Source organism: Dromaius novaehollandiae, chromosome 6 (assembly GCF_036370855.1).
Source record: "Dromaius novaehollandiae isolate bDroNov1 chromosome 6, bDroNov1.hap1, whole genome shotgun sequence".
In the NCBI taxonomy this organism is placed as follows: Eukaryota; Metazoa; Chordata; class Aves; order Casuariiformes; family Dromaiidae; genus Dromaius; species Dromaius novaehollandiae.
The window spans coordinates 12,685,456-12,702,458 of NC_088103.1; positions in this window are offsets into that span (position 1 = coordinate 12,685,456).

The following is a 17,003-nucleotide window of genomic DNA, read 5'->3' on the forward strand; positions in this document are numbered from 1 at the left end:
ATTGTTCTACTTGGTAATGACAAGTCCTTCTGTAACCCTTATCCTTCTGTGGCCTGGCCTTTTTCTCTCTCTTGCCAGCAGTGCTACAATAGGAAAAGGTCTGCCAAAGGTCTTTACATCTGAGCACAAATCTCTGAGATGTTCAACTGTTGGATTGTTTTTGGAGTTATACAGAGTAGTGTGACACATTTTGCTGATTCTTTTGCTTCTCTTCATGAGAACTTGCACACTTCAGCTGGTTAACTCCATATTTGGATGGTCCTTTCCCATGCTGCATTATTCCAGTGGTAATTTTTAATGATCTTGCTGAATGTTGTGTAGGATGAGATTTTTAGATACATTGGCAGCCAAACTGCAGAGTATAAAGCTGCTTAAATTTCTGTCCACTTAACTAACTCTTCTCTCATCTTTACTGACTGAACTTCAGATTTTTATTTGGTTCTCACTATATTGCTGCTGTGGTAGAGTATTTTTTGAGTCTGATATTATGGAAGTAAGATGCTTGGCTAATTTACCACAGAAGGGAGAGGAGCTAAAGCAGTGAAGAAAACTGTATCAACAATAAAGGTTTCAGGAGCCATGTTGCTCAAGCAACATGTTTTGGCATGCTTGTTATTCATGCAGCCTGCAGTGGTCATTACTGTACTTCTAGCAAAGCTGGTAAGCCCTATTGGGAAACCGGCCATGCCCTTTCTCAGCCAAGGGCTGTTAGCAGATGCTTAAATTGGACATTTTTCTTGAACTTCTATATCAATGTGTTGTTTTCTACTTAGCTATCACAATTTTAGAGAGCTCAGAAAGCTGAAGGCAAATAAAAAGAACCCTAACATAATTACTGTTTAAAATTTCCTAACATAATTACTTTTTAAAACCTCCTGTTTTAAAAGCCACTGGTGATTTGCAGGGTTTCCTTCAGAACCATCAATGTTGCTGTTTGCGACACTGTATCCAACTGTAGTGGTTTCTATTGTCTTTTTTTTTTTTCTGATAGGTAGGTAGTACTTTTCGGCTTGGCAAAATGAAACTCTCTTTGCGCCCTGATTTTTTCAAGAAGCATCACGTGAGCAATCCCTGGAGATCCGTTGGAAAGCAAGTAAGGCCTGGGAAGTCATCTGTGTAATATTAGTTATGATGTGATATAATGATATTATTGCTAATCCAAGATCTAAATTTCTGTGGAAGTTTGCTTCATTTAAAGAATTGCCTTCACAGATTATTGTCCAAAATTCCAAGAACCTGGAGTGGTGGATGTCACACATTCCTTCCAGATCATCTCTGTTTACCTCTATTAACCTTATTAACCTTATTGAACTGTAAATGGCTGCTTGTCTAGAGAGTTGTTCTTAAAGCTGCCCTACAGAAAAAACAGAATCGTAGTAAATACAGTTTACTACATTATCTGTAAACTCATCAATGAAAACAAGATGGTTATTTCTTTTCATTGCCACCCCTTCTGTTTTGCATGTTTTGCTCCTCCTAGGGACTGCATGGGAATATCATGCTGACAGTGTAAGTATAAATTAAATGTTTGTCTAAAAGAGGAACTATTAAAATGTAATTCTAAGCAGGATGTGCCTGTCAGCAGGAAGCTTCCTAAAATACCCTGTGTTTTAAGAGTGGAATTTTAGAGTAGGAGGGAAGTGTAGAATTGCTATTTACCTGTCTGATGCTGCCTTTGACACACATGATGAGCCAGCTTCATTTGACTGTCACCTCCTTAGGAGGCAGAATTCCTCAGCCCACACTTTGCTTAGCATTGACTACTTCTTTATTTACTCTTTGTGCCTTTGCATTTTATCTGGACTGTGCATTTTCAGTTAAGCTACAGTTAAAGACAGGCTTCTCAGTCATGGCATTGTAGGAGGGCCCACAGAGCCTCCCACACAGTGCCTTCCTCAAAGAGAGATGGGGATGTCTCTTTCTTTGAAGAAGCGCTTTGAAACAAAAGGGATTCCCCTATGTCTTTGACAATTTATTTCCCACCACACACGACCAGAGCCATCAAGCTGATGGGACTACTTTCATTTGTCAGATTTTCACAGTAACCAGATTTCGGGATCTCCCCTAGATGTGCCATGTCTCTTCAGGTCCCCTCTGGAGAATGCCTGAGAGGGGCAGTAGGCAAGACAGTGCCTGAAGGAGGACTTTGATGGCTGGGGTTGAAGAAACTTGCTTTAAAGTGCTGGGAAGATTGAGAAGAGTGAAATCTTGGAGGAAATGTAAACTACATGAAAGCTTTTTTGCTGTAGACTTTTCCCTTCCTTTGAGTCTATTTGGATTTTGGCTTCTCCAGCTCCTCTGTGAGTGGTTGGAACCAAAAACCAAAAGAGAGCCGTTAAAATGGGCAGAAAACTTGCAACTGAAATGGATTGGCATGAAAAGTTTATTTTCAAAACATCAGTGCAGCTTAGAAATTTGGCACTTTCCTTAGCTACAAGAGCAACTGACAGAATTACCTAGTCAGATTTTCAGGGAAGAAAGAATTGGTGAGTTAAAACACAAGAACACCAGCAAGACCATGTCTGAATAAACTTCCAATCATGTGTACATAGACCATTTATTGAGAAAGATAAGGAAAGAAAAGTAAATTTTCATAATCCTGATTACATGCAGAGGATTGACCGAGATGCATGATTTTAGCTGTATTTATTATATTTAAACACACTATATGCTTTCACATGTGTTTACTGAAAAGAAGAGCCACAGCCATTTAAATTAAATGCTTTTTTAAATATCACTGTTTAAAAAAGAAACTATTGGATTCCTGCATACTAAGAAGTAATGTATATGACTGTGGTGCTCTAGAATTAATTAGGTCTCTTGTTTTAGTTTTAGAATCAAGAAGATATCTCTCATTGCTTGCAGAATAAAATAGTTAAATCCTCTGCTTAGATCTGAAAGTACAGTTTTGCCCACAGCAATCAAACTAATATTTTCTTTATAGCTCATTCTCTCTGTAAGCTTTCTACTGATTTCATTAGGCTTTAGATCAGCTTCCAAGTAACTAATTATATTTATAGTGTGATTTCTTTGCTTAGTACAACTAATTTAGGTAAAGGAGTTGGTGGGAATGGTGAAGGGCTGAGTAATGTGCCTTTATTTCACTTTGTCTAGATGCAAGATATCAGGAGAAGGCTGTTCATCCTTGTATTCGCAAACCCTCAGTATGAAGCTGAGCAGAAATTTCCTATTTTCAGTATTTTTTCAGAGCATAATAATGAAGAGTTGTTATATTGCCTTTTTACTTTACTTTGACTCAGGCTGCCATATTTCGGACAGCAAAAAAGAGGGCCAGGCAGAGGTTAGGAGTTTGAAAGGCCTGTGAGGAGGTAGGGGTCAAGCTCAGGTGTGTGAGGATGGCCATGTTTCTTGCTTATCCTGCTCAATAGCCCCAACTTTCTTCCTAACATTTCTTAATACATAACCCCCTCCTACACCTCTATTATAAAGCCACCACCTTCCCTTTCATCACTTTCCCACCCTTTCCACAAATCCCCACTCACCTATAACCCACAGTCCTGCCCCTGTTTCTCCAGCTCGGATCTGCAGCTCCATTCATGCTCATCTTTGAAAGTGTGAGAGTTGCCCCATTGCTTCTGTTATTGCCTACCTATATGCTACTGTGGGCGGCTGAGCAAAACTTCTCTCAGCTGCTTCTGTCCACAGAAATAAATTAAAAAAAACCCTCAGCTCTGGTTTTGGGGGTGTAAAAAGGTTAGACCAAAGTGGAAATTTTAGAAAGTCTGTCAGGGATGAGAGACAAGAAAAGGTTGTACCTAGGAAGGTGGGTTTGTTCAGTAGCTTTACTTTGCTAGCGGTTGTGAAGGATCTGTTCTTACATCACTAGCACTGATTTCTTTCTCTTTTTCTAAAGTGAATCTCTTATCCGAACTCCACAGCTGTGTTTCTGTATCTGGACAGAAAATTAGACTCTTCCTTGCCCATGCTAAATGCCTCTTTTTCAAAATCCATTGAACATCACCTTTCCTCAGTACTCAGTCAGGCTCTTTCTGCTTTGTTTTTCCTGTCTCAGACTAAATGCAGAGGAATAGGCCCATTTCAAGTTGCCTGCTTGTCAAAGGTCTGGTCTTTAACACAACTCTGTAGAGTAGAATGCAATGTGGGGTCTTTAAAAGCTGGACCTTAATACTAAAAGAGAGTTCTAGAGGAAGCCACTAAGTTTTTGGAGGCCTGAGCCTCCAAAATGTTATCGTTACGCTCTGTGGTCTAAACTTTGCTGAGGACCTTGAGTTACCTCATTTTTTTTACGATGTGTTTCCAATGCTCAGAAAAGCAAGAGCTGCAAGACTGACTTATATTCATTCAATTAATCAAGTGAGAATGAATCAAACCTTTCCAGGCAATTTTGTTTGAAGTGTCTGCACTCATCTCTGCATTACATGAGGTGCCAACAGCAGTGGGAGTTTGCCCAAGGTAAGAGCTGTGGGTTTGGATGTGTTCTTCCATTTTTATTAGGCCTTATGCACATAGGAATTTTGTGCTTTTTAATCTTGTAACTGTACAAAACTTATCTTAGTATGGAGGAAGATAACTTAGTGATTTGCTTTAATTATTCTCATAATTGTTCGCATTATGCAATGTGAACTAGTTGCACATAAAAAATCCTAAACTCACTTTTTACAGCAAGAAGGTATCTAACTAAAATCTTGAGCCATAGTTCTAACCAGCATGAAACCGGTAGCTTAGCTGAGGTACCAAAATACATCAGTACTCAGAGATCCTTTCCAGCTGATCTGTTAGTTATTAATTTCATTGTATTCATTCTAGCATTTTAATTTTCTTTTCTCTCTCTCCCTTTATTATCTGTATGCTTTCTCTTAAAATACTTTATATGGCATGATTTCTAGCAAAAGACAAGTGAGACAAAAAAAAATCGAACTAAACATGTTAAGTATTTATTGCTCTTAATATTTGGACTGTAGCTGCTGATTTGCCCAGCGTTTATTTGCACTGCCCTAGTACTGAGAGTTCCCCTGCTGGCAAGCATGTATACGCAGTACAAGACAGTCTTGCACCCATTATGATCTTTCAAGACAGAGAAAGGATTGAAGATGAAACCAGGACTTAAAGAGGCAAACTGACTTTAGAAAGGTCTTCTAGCAAGTCGGTAGTAAAAAATCAGGAATAAAATGCCTGAGTCACAATTCAGTACATTTCTTTTTCCCCTTCTTTGTGTGGAATACAACTAATTAAACAGTTAAGTAGGATTTGCACGCTACTTTGCATACTCGAAAGAAGAGGCAATGACGTCTGACATCTTGGCATCAAGGTCTCTCAAAGAAGATGGTCATATGACAAGAATGTTTTAATTTTTACTTTTTAAGACAGGAGCAAATGAAAGGAGAGCTGTTTAGTCTGCACCATGTACCATGGGATTGAGATTTGATGTGAACATAGTCATAGATTAGAACACTGCAAATTCAGAATTCCCTCCTAAAAGCACTTATTTCTAGGAACTCTAAATACTCCAGAACAAATTTTATTTAGTGAGGTTATTGTTCGAAATATTTTATTACATTTTTTTTTAACTTGTTTTCCTTTCAATATTGGTATTTAGGATTCATCATTTAACTTCTAAAGAACAGTAACTCTTAGATACCTTTCTGTCTGTGTTCCCCAAAGTGGTAACAGCATGCTTTGGGTAAAAATGAGCAGAACAGGAGCATTCAATACAGCAAGCACCCTGCTTCACAGATCATAGCAGGGTTTTAAATAAATCCAGCTAAGTTTTCCCAACTGCGGAGAGGAACCGTGCTTGTTTTGCTACACATGACATCATCTTTTGGGGAAGGTCTTGCTGCAGAGCATATGTTAATCCGTGCTTTTGAAAGAATGAGACAACTTGTAAGAGAAGATAACATTCATATCAGTTCAGACAGTGGAATACTTTTGATGGATGTAATATTCAGCTTTTGGCTGGAAGGCAATTTTAAAAGAACCAACTAGTTAAACTTGAGATACTTCTATTTCCTCATAAGATTTACTTCTCTTCCTTAATCTGTAACTCTCCATAGTGAGTTTTTCTGACCATCAATATGACAGTACAGCAATATTGCCTCATCAGTCATGATTTACTTAATGTTTTCTGAATTTAGTAATATTTGATTAAAATTTAATGTGAACATATCATATCATGCCACATATATTATTGCATCCATTAATCAGGTAACCATAATAATGAAGTGTCGGAAGATTGGATGAAAAAGGAGCTGAAGTCTTTGATATATGTTTGGCATGGTTTTGTGAGTGATTAACGAAAAGATATCCAGTCAATTGTGTAAAGCTTCATTAATATACATTTACAATCATCTATGTACTGTATCATCAGATATTTTTAACCTCAGTTAAACTTGATTTTTTAATTTACTCAATGACACTAAATATTAATAATCCTGAAAAATATATAGTATTCTATTAACTCTCATAATGCCAGAATGATTCATAACGTGTCTTAATGCTTTTGTAACAAAATATGTACTAAAAATATTGTCAGAGTTAATGGATCAGTTTTGTTATAGGTGGAATAACAAATGTTTTATGCATGGCTCTATAAACCTCAAATTAAACAATTGTATTAAAATAAATGTAAGGCAATATTTCCATCTACTTTTGCAATATGCAAAGGTAACATATGAACTAATCTTGCATATACCCTGGTTTGGTAGAGGATGTGTTCTGAGATCCCACTGAAGACTATAAGATTTGAGGTCATATTTAAGTATTTTGTTAAAGACTTGCAAGTTTTTATAAACTTTTACTTCCTTAGGCTCTAGCTCATGAAACAAGTTAAGGACATGCTCTTCAGGAAAACTTTGGGAGAGATGTGTCGTTGTTTTCCTGTTTTCCAGCAAGAAGCAACTAAAGCCATTATCCTGCAGTCTGAATCTTGTAGGAAGTTCCATTTTTGTGGGCTGGGTTGTCAGTGGAGCTGTTTGGAGAGGCAGGAATGCACATGCAGACTTTAAACTGTGTATGTTCTTTCACTCATAGACACGAAATAGATGAGAACAAATGTGCTTCACTTTTAATACACCAAATGTGGCCACTGGCTAGCTGTAAGTGTTACTCATTGTATACGACATGAAGCACATGTGCAGTGTATTCTGGAGTCCCATGTTGATACTCTGCAGCTATTATAAGCCTGTCATTTGCCTTGTATCGTCTTTCCCTTTTTGTTAGAATTTCATTTCTTTCATTTTCATTTATTGGTTACTGTGAATAATGCAGAAGACTGTAATTGTTACAATTGAGGGTAGATAGGTAAATATTTACACTACAATAATTTCAAAAAAGACCGCTTCAAAATATTTTCAGAACAAAGATGCCATGTTTTTTTAACATAACCTTTTAAGTTGTTCGTGATTTTAAAATGTATTTGGTTGGAAACTGTAAACTAATCTCTAAACTGAAATTATCGGTTTGGAAGGCTGCTTAAAGATTGTCATTGGGTGGGGTTAATCTGTCTATGCACTGTGCAATACATGAGCATCCAGTCTATATTTTTATTCCACGATGTCTTGTCTTCAGCTGATTTGGGGACTCTGTTTCTTCAGTAATATCTAGTGGGCTAAAGCTGGTAACAATCTTAGGCTACTTGGATAACGGCTTGGTTCTAAGTAAGGTGGATGAGCATTCTCATCAATCTACCAGTAAAGGACATTAAGAACAGTCCAGCCAGGATCCATGAATTTTCTAAACTAAACTTAGCAGAAATAAGCCCGTGCAGCTTTATTTGGCACCAGCTCTGCTAAGAAAGGTGAAACTATAGATTGAAGAAAAAATGATGAGGCCAATTACTACCCATTTGGTAGGAATGTATTTTGAAACAATCCCACTACACACTCAAGCCTCTTTTTCCCTATTCAGCCTGCTTACTCTGAGATTGACAGAGACATAAGTAAAATACTTATTATTCTACCTATACATAAAATTACCCACTAGGGCTCACAATACTTTTAATACGTTCTTTGCTTAAAAAAAAAAAAAAAGGCATACGTGCAGAATCTGTGTAGAGCTGTTAAACCTCTTATTTCGCACCACTTATTTCATATGCTGCCTTGAGAATGTGTAGTTCTCAACAGTTGTCTGAGTGTGCAGGCTGGTAATGAGGAAAAGTACATGCATTGTATACTTTTTAAACAAAGCTGTGAGGAAGCTTTAAGAAGACCTGGGGTGGCAAATTCTTTTCTGGGCTCTAGGTGGACTTCTGAAAACAAATTTCCTTCTGAGTTCCTGTTGGTTAGACTAGCCATAACTCATCCTCTGTGGCTGTTAATCCCGCCTGTGAGGGGGAAGGGATAGTCATTTTCTCTGTAGCTGAAGGCAGGAACAGCATCATAACAAATAATGACTTTAGGATAAGCCTAAATGGATGAACTGCAATTGCAGTTGTCCTTCAAAATTAAGAACGAGAGGGGAAAAATATAGAAAATGTGATCTAAACTAATATTACTTTCAGCTTCTGTAATTGCTCTCTAGCCTAGGACCTGAAAATGCTTGCAAATGCTAAGGAAATGAGTGTTGAAACATCTCTATTAAGCAGATACTTATTCCCATTTTTACAGATGGGGAAATCAGAAGCACTGGATACAAGTGTCCCTTCAAGGATCACATAGTGCAACTACAGCTAGCAGGAGCAGAACAGTGAGTTGTACATTAGAGACCTGTGCTTTAACTTTCAGATGATGCTATTTATCACTGTGAAAGCAAATTGTGTGTAACATGCAGTTCCAATCTTTTCTCTAAAGCGTGTTCTTTTCCTCCATATTCACAGATCCGAGATAGGTGAAAAACCTTCAGAAATTCTCAGTGGTGTTTTACCTTTAAATATAGCTGGACAAATGGTGTCAAATATAGGCATGGAAAGCCATGGCTAGGAACCTTGAACAGTCTGTAGAAAGATTCTATTTTGTTTGTTTTTTTGTTGAGAAAAGGTTGTCTTTGGGAACCTGACAATTGTTGCAGAATGCTTAAAGTTATTTTTTCCTACCAGCATCTGTTTTTCAAGAGTGAAAAGTGCTGGGATTATGCTACAGCCTGGAGCTCCAGAATGTCAATTAAGTAGAAGGAGTCCAAATAAATTAAGAGTTGTCAGACTCTGGTTCCAGTGACTGGGATTTGGGATGGTGGTGAAGAAATGGTCAATTGGATTTGGAAAATTGTAGTCTGTTTTGGCAAGAAAGAATATGAGCAGATCAGAGCCTGTTTCCCATGTCACTGAAGTAGATGTGTTTGAGAACTTACCCTCTGATAAGATAGAAGGGAATTTTCTGCAAAATTAAAAATGTTTTTACTTTCATCTAAAATGGGTGGCCCTCTTCTTGATAAAAGAAGCTTTGGCCTGCTTCTGTCTGCTATTCTGGGCTGGAGAAGATCTGCCTTTTGGCAGCCAAAGGGGTTTGCTTTCTGGGAAGAACTTTGAAGCTCAAGGTTCATTGTTCCTTTTTTTTATGTTGCTGGATTATATAAACATATTTGTGTGGGGACCAAGGAAAAAGAAGAATGTGAATTTGCCAGTGCTAATGTTGTCCTGTCTCCCTCTAGCAGTCTCTGATGGAATGAATGAAGCGCTGTGAATAATTTTAGTTACTCCTTAATATTACGGATCCAAAAAGGGAGGGGGTTTGCTTACAAGACTGCAGCTTACAAGTTGAGAATGATTTGCTCATGTTCATACTTTTGCATTTTTACATTTGGATCCAATGTCTCTTCTGGTGGGCCTGTGAGAATGATGAGGAAATGGCACTTACACTGAGCTTTGATCATGAAGATGAACTTTGTTCTGTTCTGTTCCCTTCCATTTTTATAGGGTTTTACATTGTTGTTATCAACATGGTATTTGAGAACCTATCACAGAGTCAGGTGATGAAAGGTTTTTTAGTAGAAGGCCATTCAGTTGAGATAACTCATAGTTGAGAATTTGTGCCACACACTCAAAACTGGCCATTGAGAAATTTCTCTCTTCTGTGCAAACATGTAGCCATTCAGTAGAGAGTTCCTTTGTGCAGCACTGAGCTGAGTTACAGTACCTGAAATTTCGAATGACAAAGGAATCTTGCCATCAGACTCTCTCTGCTGAGCTGCTGTTACAAAGGGCTGTGGGAGGCGGGTAGGAACACCAGAGCGTCTCCAATTGTTATCAGATAGCTGTTCACAGAAAGGTCTTCCCAGAGTTTGCCGCATAGAAAGCACAACCCACACATCATTGTTATTCATTCGTTCAATTTCAGAGGCTTGTTTCTCACAAATGTGCTCTTCCTGTTTGGCATTTGTAACAGGATTGTTGTTAGTTGAAGAAAAGTGTCATCCAAATATGAATTGAGATTTTCAGCTGATTCATGAACACCTTTTAACTACAGCATAAAAAGGAATATGGCTGAGTGTTCAGGTTAAGCTGAACTTCTGCCCCCATACATTATACTACTCTGGAAGGGTAAGAAAGAAATCTTAATTAACAGTTATGTAAAAATTTCCAGCCTATCTTTATCCCAAATAAAATGAGTAAGATGGAAGACACAGGTAATTGCTGCATATTAGCCTCTACTGGTCCTATGGAGCCTATATATGCATCTATATACTGTATGGATTTTTAAAAAATTAACCAAAATTGCTGCACGTGGCAAGTAAAGTAAGGAACCAATATGTTTTAGTAAGGTTTTCATGTCAGAAAATTTGCCAGACTTGTTTAGAAAGGGTGGAAAAACTTGGAGAAGGGGAGGAAAGGAGTTATCTCAGAGTAGTAGGAGCTGAGCAATTCATGAACACTCATAGGACATAATTTGCGGAAATTGTGAATCTTGAAAGTTTTGGTATCTAAGTTAATGCTACAGCCAAGCAGTATATTCACTGGTAAGCAGCTGTTTATTGTTGTTCCAGGGAATAATTATCAGATATGTCTTATTTCTGCCTAACTTTTCTTCAATATGCAGGTATCACCTCATTTCTAGCTTTAGCATCTAGGTTTAAAAAAAAAACTTTCTAGAAGCAGATTAAGAATAGTTCTTCATATCAAATTAGAACTGTGAACAGTTCTGAATTGTCAGGTCTGATTTGACAAAGCAACTTTCTTTTGGCAGATGGATTAAATGTGCTCTCTGACAGTCCCATTCACATCTGTATGTGGCTCGTTTCTGCATGTTGAGGAATTCACACTTCTCTGAAACAGCAGTAAGCATGAATCCCTCCACTGTCTGGAAGGCTATCCTTGCTTAGGCCTCCTTAGATAAGAGTGGTGTTTTAAATGGTAAGGATCTCTTTTCGATCCATATAAATTGTCCTAAAAATTGATGAGCACAGGGAAAATGCTTTTAATTAAAACAAAAAGGATAAATAGCAACGTTTGCACATATGACAAATTTTGGGTGCAAAATTTGTGGCAGAAAGAGAACTCCAGGTGTAGCTTTTGAAAATCAGTTCACTAAGTGTAAAATAACTATTCTAAATGATTTAATTGACTTTTCATTCTCAAGGTTTTACTTTGTTTGCAAGCTTCTTAAGCTGAATAACTAGGATCTGATTACCTGTACCCAACACCCTTGACACATTAAAGAGAAACATCCAAACGGGAACTGAATATATTCAACTCTGTAAATTACTGCTGCATTAATATTCAGTGTTCTAATATTCTTAGAAATCTTACCCTTTGGTGAAGTTTTAACTGAGAAGCCAGAAAATCAGTTGTAGTAGTATAGATATGTACGTGCTTAGTTGGAAGGAATGACAGGAAGATACACCTGGATAGTGTACTTTTGCAAAGAAAAATATATATACTTCATTATATGGTAGGATGGAGCACCAGAAAAACTTCCCTGGTGCTCTGAAAACTGTGGTTGTTCCCCAGCATATACAGTTTCTGTTCTGAGTCAGGATTTTTAAGATCTCTTCAGGACCAAATCCCAACACATCACAGGAGCTGCCCTCCAAGATTCTGAAGATGGCTTGGCTCAGGCCGAGAATTACGTGCTGCAACCTTCCTGGCAGCTGCCCCTAGCTAATGACCTCCCGTCCATCCTGGTGGATATGGGCACTTGCAGTGTGCCCTTAGTTCCAGTCCTCTCATTACCCAGCATGGGGAATCCGGCTGGAGAGTGCAGCAAGCAGACTTCCTTCCCAAATGTCCGCAGTGTCTCTCAAGCCCTCAGCCCACAAACCAGGATGGCCATCAATCTCATCACCCTCAGAAGAAAATGTAAGAGCCATCTCTTTGCATTAGTTTTTCTTGCGAGGACTTTCCCAAACATGGAGAGCAGCAGAGAGCCCCAAAGCAGTGTATCCCCTCATTGCTTTCCAAAGTCACCTCCTTAAAGGATCCTCACATAATAAGGACTGATAGTCTGTTTGATCTTGGCTAGCCTCAGTTTCACACTAAACCACACAGGTGCTCAGGACCACCGCAGCACCACTTCTGACTGGGAGTATTTGTGCATACATGGATTCCCAGCACAATATCTATTCTGTAGTTAAACACCTTAAATAACCCTTGGAAATAATTCTGGCTGTGCTGTATCTAAAAGTGGTAGCCTAGCAACTGATTTTTTTTTTTTTTTTCCAAATAGTGAAGGAAGTGAGTTCTAATCCTCTTGAGGGTGCTGTTTATTAAAATTTCTACCATGGAAATTATAGACTATCTTCCTCTTTCCTGAAACAGTCCTGAACTAATTGCAATAGAAACATTTAGCTTGATCGAAATAAATAAAATATAGCAAACTTCATTTTTTTGTCTAGAAAGCTAGACAGTATAGAAGCATGAGGTTTGTAAGTGCACCCATATTAAATAACGGCTTTATAGAATCAGGTTGCATAGGACAGGATATGGGCTGGTTTGGGTGCTTTATATAGTGGGTCATGAACCTATACATGAGAATTAGGGTGCCCTATAAATGTGTTGCACTCGCATCAAGATTAAATTGAATTGCCAGACTGGGGATCAGCAGTGTGGTGACATGGAGTTGATGTTCTGTGGGCCATTTTGGACTGCCATTTCCTGTGACTGTTCAGGACTGTGTTTGATGGGCACTGGTCTGCTTGCACCCCATGTTTCTGGAACAAGGGAACTAAATGCAGATTAAATCTGTCTTTTTAAATTTGACTATCTTAGATACCCATCTTAGACAAGGGCAATTATACCTCTTTTTTTTTTTTCCCCCTGCTGAAGGTGTGCATTTTCTCTGTGCCTTTGTTAATATAAAATGTCTTACTAAAATAAAGTGCCTCTGCACAGTGTAGGCATTTAATCAATCCATTAAGGCACTTCATCTTGGTGATAATACCTTTGACTTCAAAAATGTTTCTGGCTTCAGAGGGAGTACAGAAAAACCCACAATTAAACCTGAGTTTTTGTGCTTTACTGTGCTGAACCCTGAGAGACTTCCTGTGCAGACAAATACATACTCAGTTATGTATCTTGAAATTTGTCATTACATGCATGAGCTGATGATATTGGACTGTTTTCCCTATATGTGCAAGATCTTTAGAACCATATTCCATTAATGGGTCCTTTAATGTCTGTGATGTGGAAGCCAATTGATGTATTTGTATAGTTTTTGCACCTATTTCAGACTTAGGTGATTCTAGAATGTCACAATTCAAACAGTTACTCTCTACTTTTAATATGTCCCTCCCCTCCACTCCACTTTCTTTTCTACAAGCTTTTAATGGTGTTCCCTATTGCAAAAATTATCCATCAATGTTCCATTTACTTGTATATTGTAAGTGTGCTTCTTCTCCCCTGCATTGTACTGTACAGCAATAAGTTATTCAGACACTGCTTTAGAGAGGGTGACAGCAAAAGGAAGTAGTGAGAGAAGGATGTAGTGATAGCAGAGAGTCAAGAGCATGGTGGTCCCTACTGACTACTCGAAGTGGAGACAATTACGTTAATCATATCTACAGTAAATACACTACAGACCAGGAATGGGTTAATTTTATAAAATTGCCATTATTATCTGTTGATAGCTGAGCCATGTCCAAGTGTATACTAAGAGACTCGTTACTCTGAGAGATTCCATTACAATTAGGGCACCTCTTTTCTTTCCACAACCATATTAATATGCATCTAACACATTGACCCAGGTGGTCTTTGGATAATCCTGTCAGCAAAGGTGTAATAGGAGTACCTGTGGCCCTGAAATAAACGCTGGGGCTGCGCAGGTGTGCAGCTGTAACGCAGGACATGGCAGCGCACACCCCACCAGCCAGTGCTGTCTGGAGGGCTGCAGACCCCATCTTGCCTCAGATGCTTACACCTGTGCAGGCTCAGGAACAAATTCGCTGTTGAAGCCTGGTGGTTTCTGTGCTGGGAGATGAGGAGCTGCACTGGAGGACTCCCTAAGAGTCCCGCTCCCACCTGCTGAAGTGTTCAGTCATGGCACCACATTTCCTTGTGTATTCCATGAACGTGCAGGGCGTGAAGTATTGAGGAGTCCAGTCTTTGTTTGGCAAAATACCTGTGCCAGAGTCATCATGTCTCATGCTGTGAGCCCAGGACCTCACAAGAACTCATCATGTCTCAAATTTGCCACATGAAGGTCTGTAGCTTGTAATGCACAAATTCATACAACCTAGTGCTGTCGCCCCTCTTCTTTGCGGCCCCATGCGCTGGATGCAATAGGTTACCCACAGAGCAGTCCCACCTTGCAGGTCAGGCTGTCGAGCAGGAGAGCCAGCATGGCATGATGTTGGGGCTGAGGCCAGGACACCTCTCTGCTGGGCCTAGTATCCAAAGGAGCGGCACAAAGGAATACTCTCCCTGGCTCTAGCCAAGCAGTGTGGTCCCTCCTCTTGTGCGACCTGGTGCATGGTCTCCTGCAGGTCAGAGCAGAAGACATGTGAAAGATCTGCATTAGCTGGTGCTTAACTTTAAGTATTCAGGTAGCTCACTAATGTTGACAGGAATACTCCTTGGCTTTAAAAATAGTGCCGAACCTCTTTGATTTTTCAAGCCTACGCTGTTCCACACCTTGCAAGCATATGCCCAGGGAAAATTTGTTCCAGATCCTTTTATGCCCAAATTCCAGATTCAAGTGGAAGGAATTACAAAATTGCATGCAAATGTTTTCCACAATTAAAATATTACTTTAAAATGAAAACTTAAAACTATTATGAACTAATTATTATAAAGTATAACTAATAAATTATCTGGTGTGCAACACCAGAAATTCAGAAATAACACAGTGGCTAGTTGCCTCAGAGTCAGAAAATGAAACAGGGATCAAGATTTCTGACAGGCTTTCCTGCTTGAGAGCTCAGAGGACCACATTATAAGTGGAATGGGAAGAAGCTGGTATGAGGCACTATCACTTGAAAAGCAGGATAAAACATGGTTGTTGAAACACCCACTAGCCAGCAAGGATGCTGGGTGTGTGTGGCCAACAGGGAAGAAGAGAAGAATCTCCTCTCTCCCTTGGCAACAGTTGTGCTAGTTACCTGGAACAGGCCTTTCCATTTGAACATCTCAATAGCCAGGTGCTAGGTGAGAGCACACGATAACAAGAAATCCCATTCTGCTCTCTCAGTGCCAAATCTGTCATCCACTTGTTTTCATAGTACAAGCATGAGTGAAATTTTGTGCATGCTTTTCATTTTAATAATTACAAGTGTACTTAAATGAAAGAAAGCATTTTTAATGATTTTGCTTTTAAAAGCTGAGAAGGGGAAGAGAAGAATCTGCCAAAGGCCAGGTCAGTGGTTTTCTTGCATGATTAAGAGAGGCACGAAGGATTTGATGGTCCAGCCTGATCAATGTTACAAAACATGGAGCAGGTGCTTATATTAGTAGTAAACAGCAGCATCTCAGTGTAGGACAAGTCATCTTTAAAAGGGAAGTGATGTAAATGTGACAGAGAACCACGTAGCGTTCTGAAATGTTTGAACTTTAGAACAGTGCATTAAGGTGTATTACAAACAGTTACAGAGCAAAATGAACTCCATTACTGAAATGCATGCTTTGTTGTCTATCTCTGTAATGACACAAGTTAGCATTGGATTTGGATCATATAAATACCACATAAAAACATTTTAAAACCAAGTGCAATTTAATAAAAACATTCCTTGTAAAAACACACGCTGAATTAAAAAAAAGGAAAGGATTGTGTCCTTGAAGAGGCTGTGAAGAACAGAAAACTTTACAAATTCTTGTGTTTAACAGTACTTTTTAATATCCCTGCATTAAAAATGAATGATTACTTTTTAATATTACTTGTAACCAACTATCCCCTACCGTATAGATACATTTCTTGTATGATTTTATTATATGCTCAATAATAGTACCTATAAGCTCGGATTTCTTTTGAATAAAAATGATTGGAAACAATATCTACCCTAAAGCATCTTTAATGTCATTATGGATGGGTAGGAGTAAATTAAGCGGTATTTAGCCACCAAAGTCTTTAATTTCATTGCATTTGAGTAGGAGTTAGACATTATGAGGTCCAATTAAAAAAGTCACTAATGTTTTTACATCTGAGTAGGAGTAAATTAAACAAAATCACTCCTGAGCTGCTAATATCATTTTAATTGAATGTCATTCAGTTTCTAACTGCTGTTACAACACAGTAGATAATGAGTCAATTTCAACAAATCATCTGAGCTCCAGGTACCATGGCTACTAGGGATGAAGCTAGAGTTTAGGGATGGAGAGGGGAACTGTTGGAAGTTAGGGAGCTGACAGAAATGATAGGAGACCTGACATCTCTTAGGTGATGAAACCTATGTTCATCTAAAAATATCACCCTAACAAGAGCTAATCTAGCAAGGCTGCAAGCCAGGTCATTATTTCTAGTGTTCAGACATAAAGGAAAAAAAAAAAGGCATTTATCCAGAAGATGCGATTTACAGAGTGAGCGCTAGAAAGGCTAATTCCATTTATTCACACCTCATGAATAATTCATTGTTTGATTTAATGTTAATCTTGATGATGAGACAATGGTGAAACAATACTAGACAATATATAGACTGAAATATGTAAAAATAAAAAAATAAAAAAT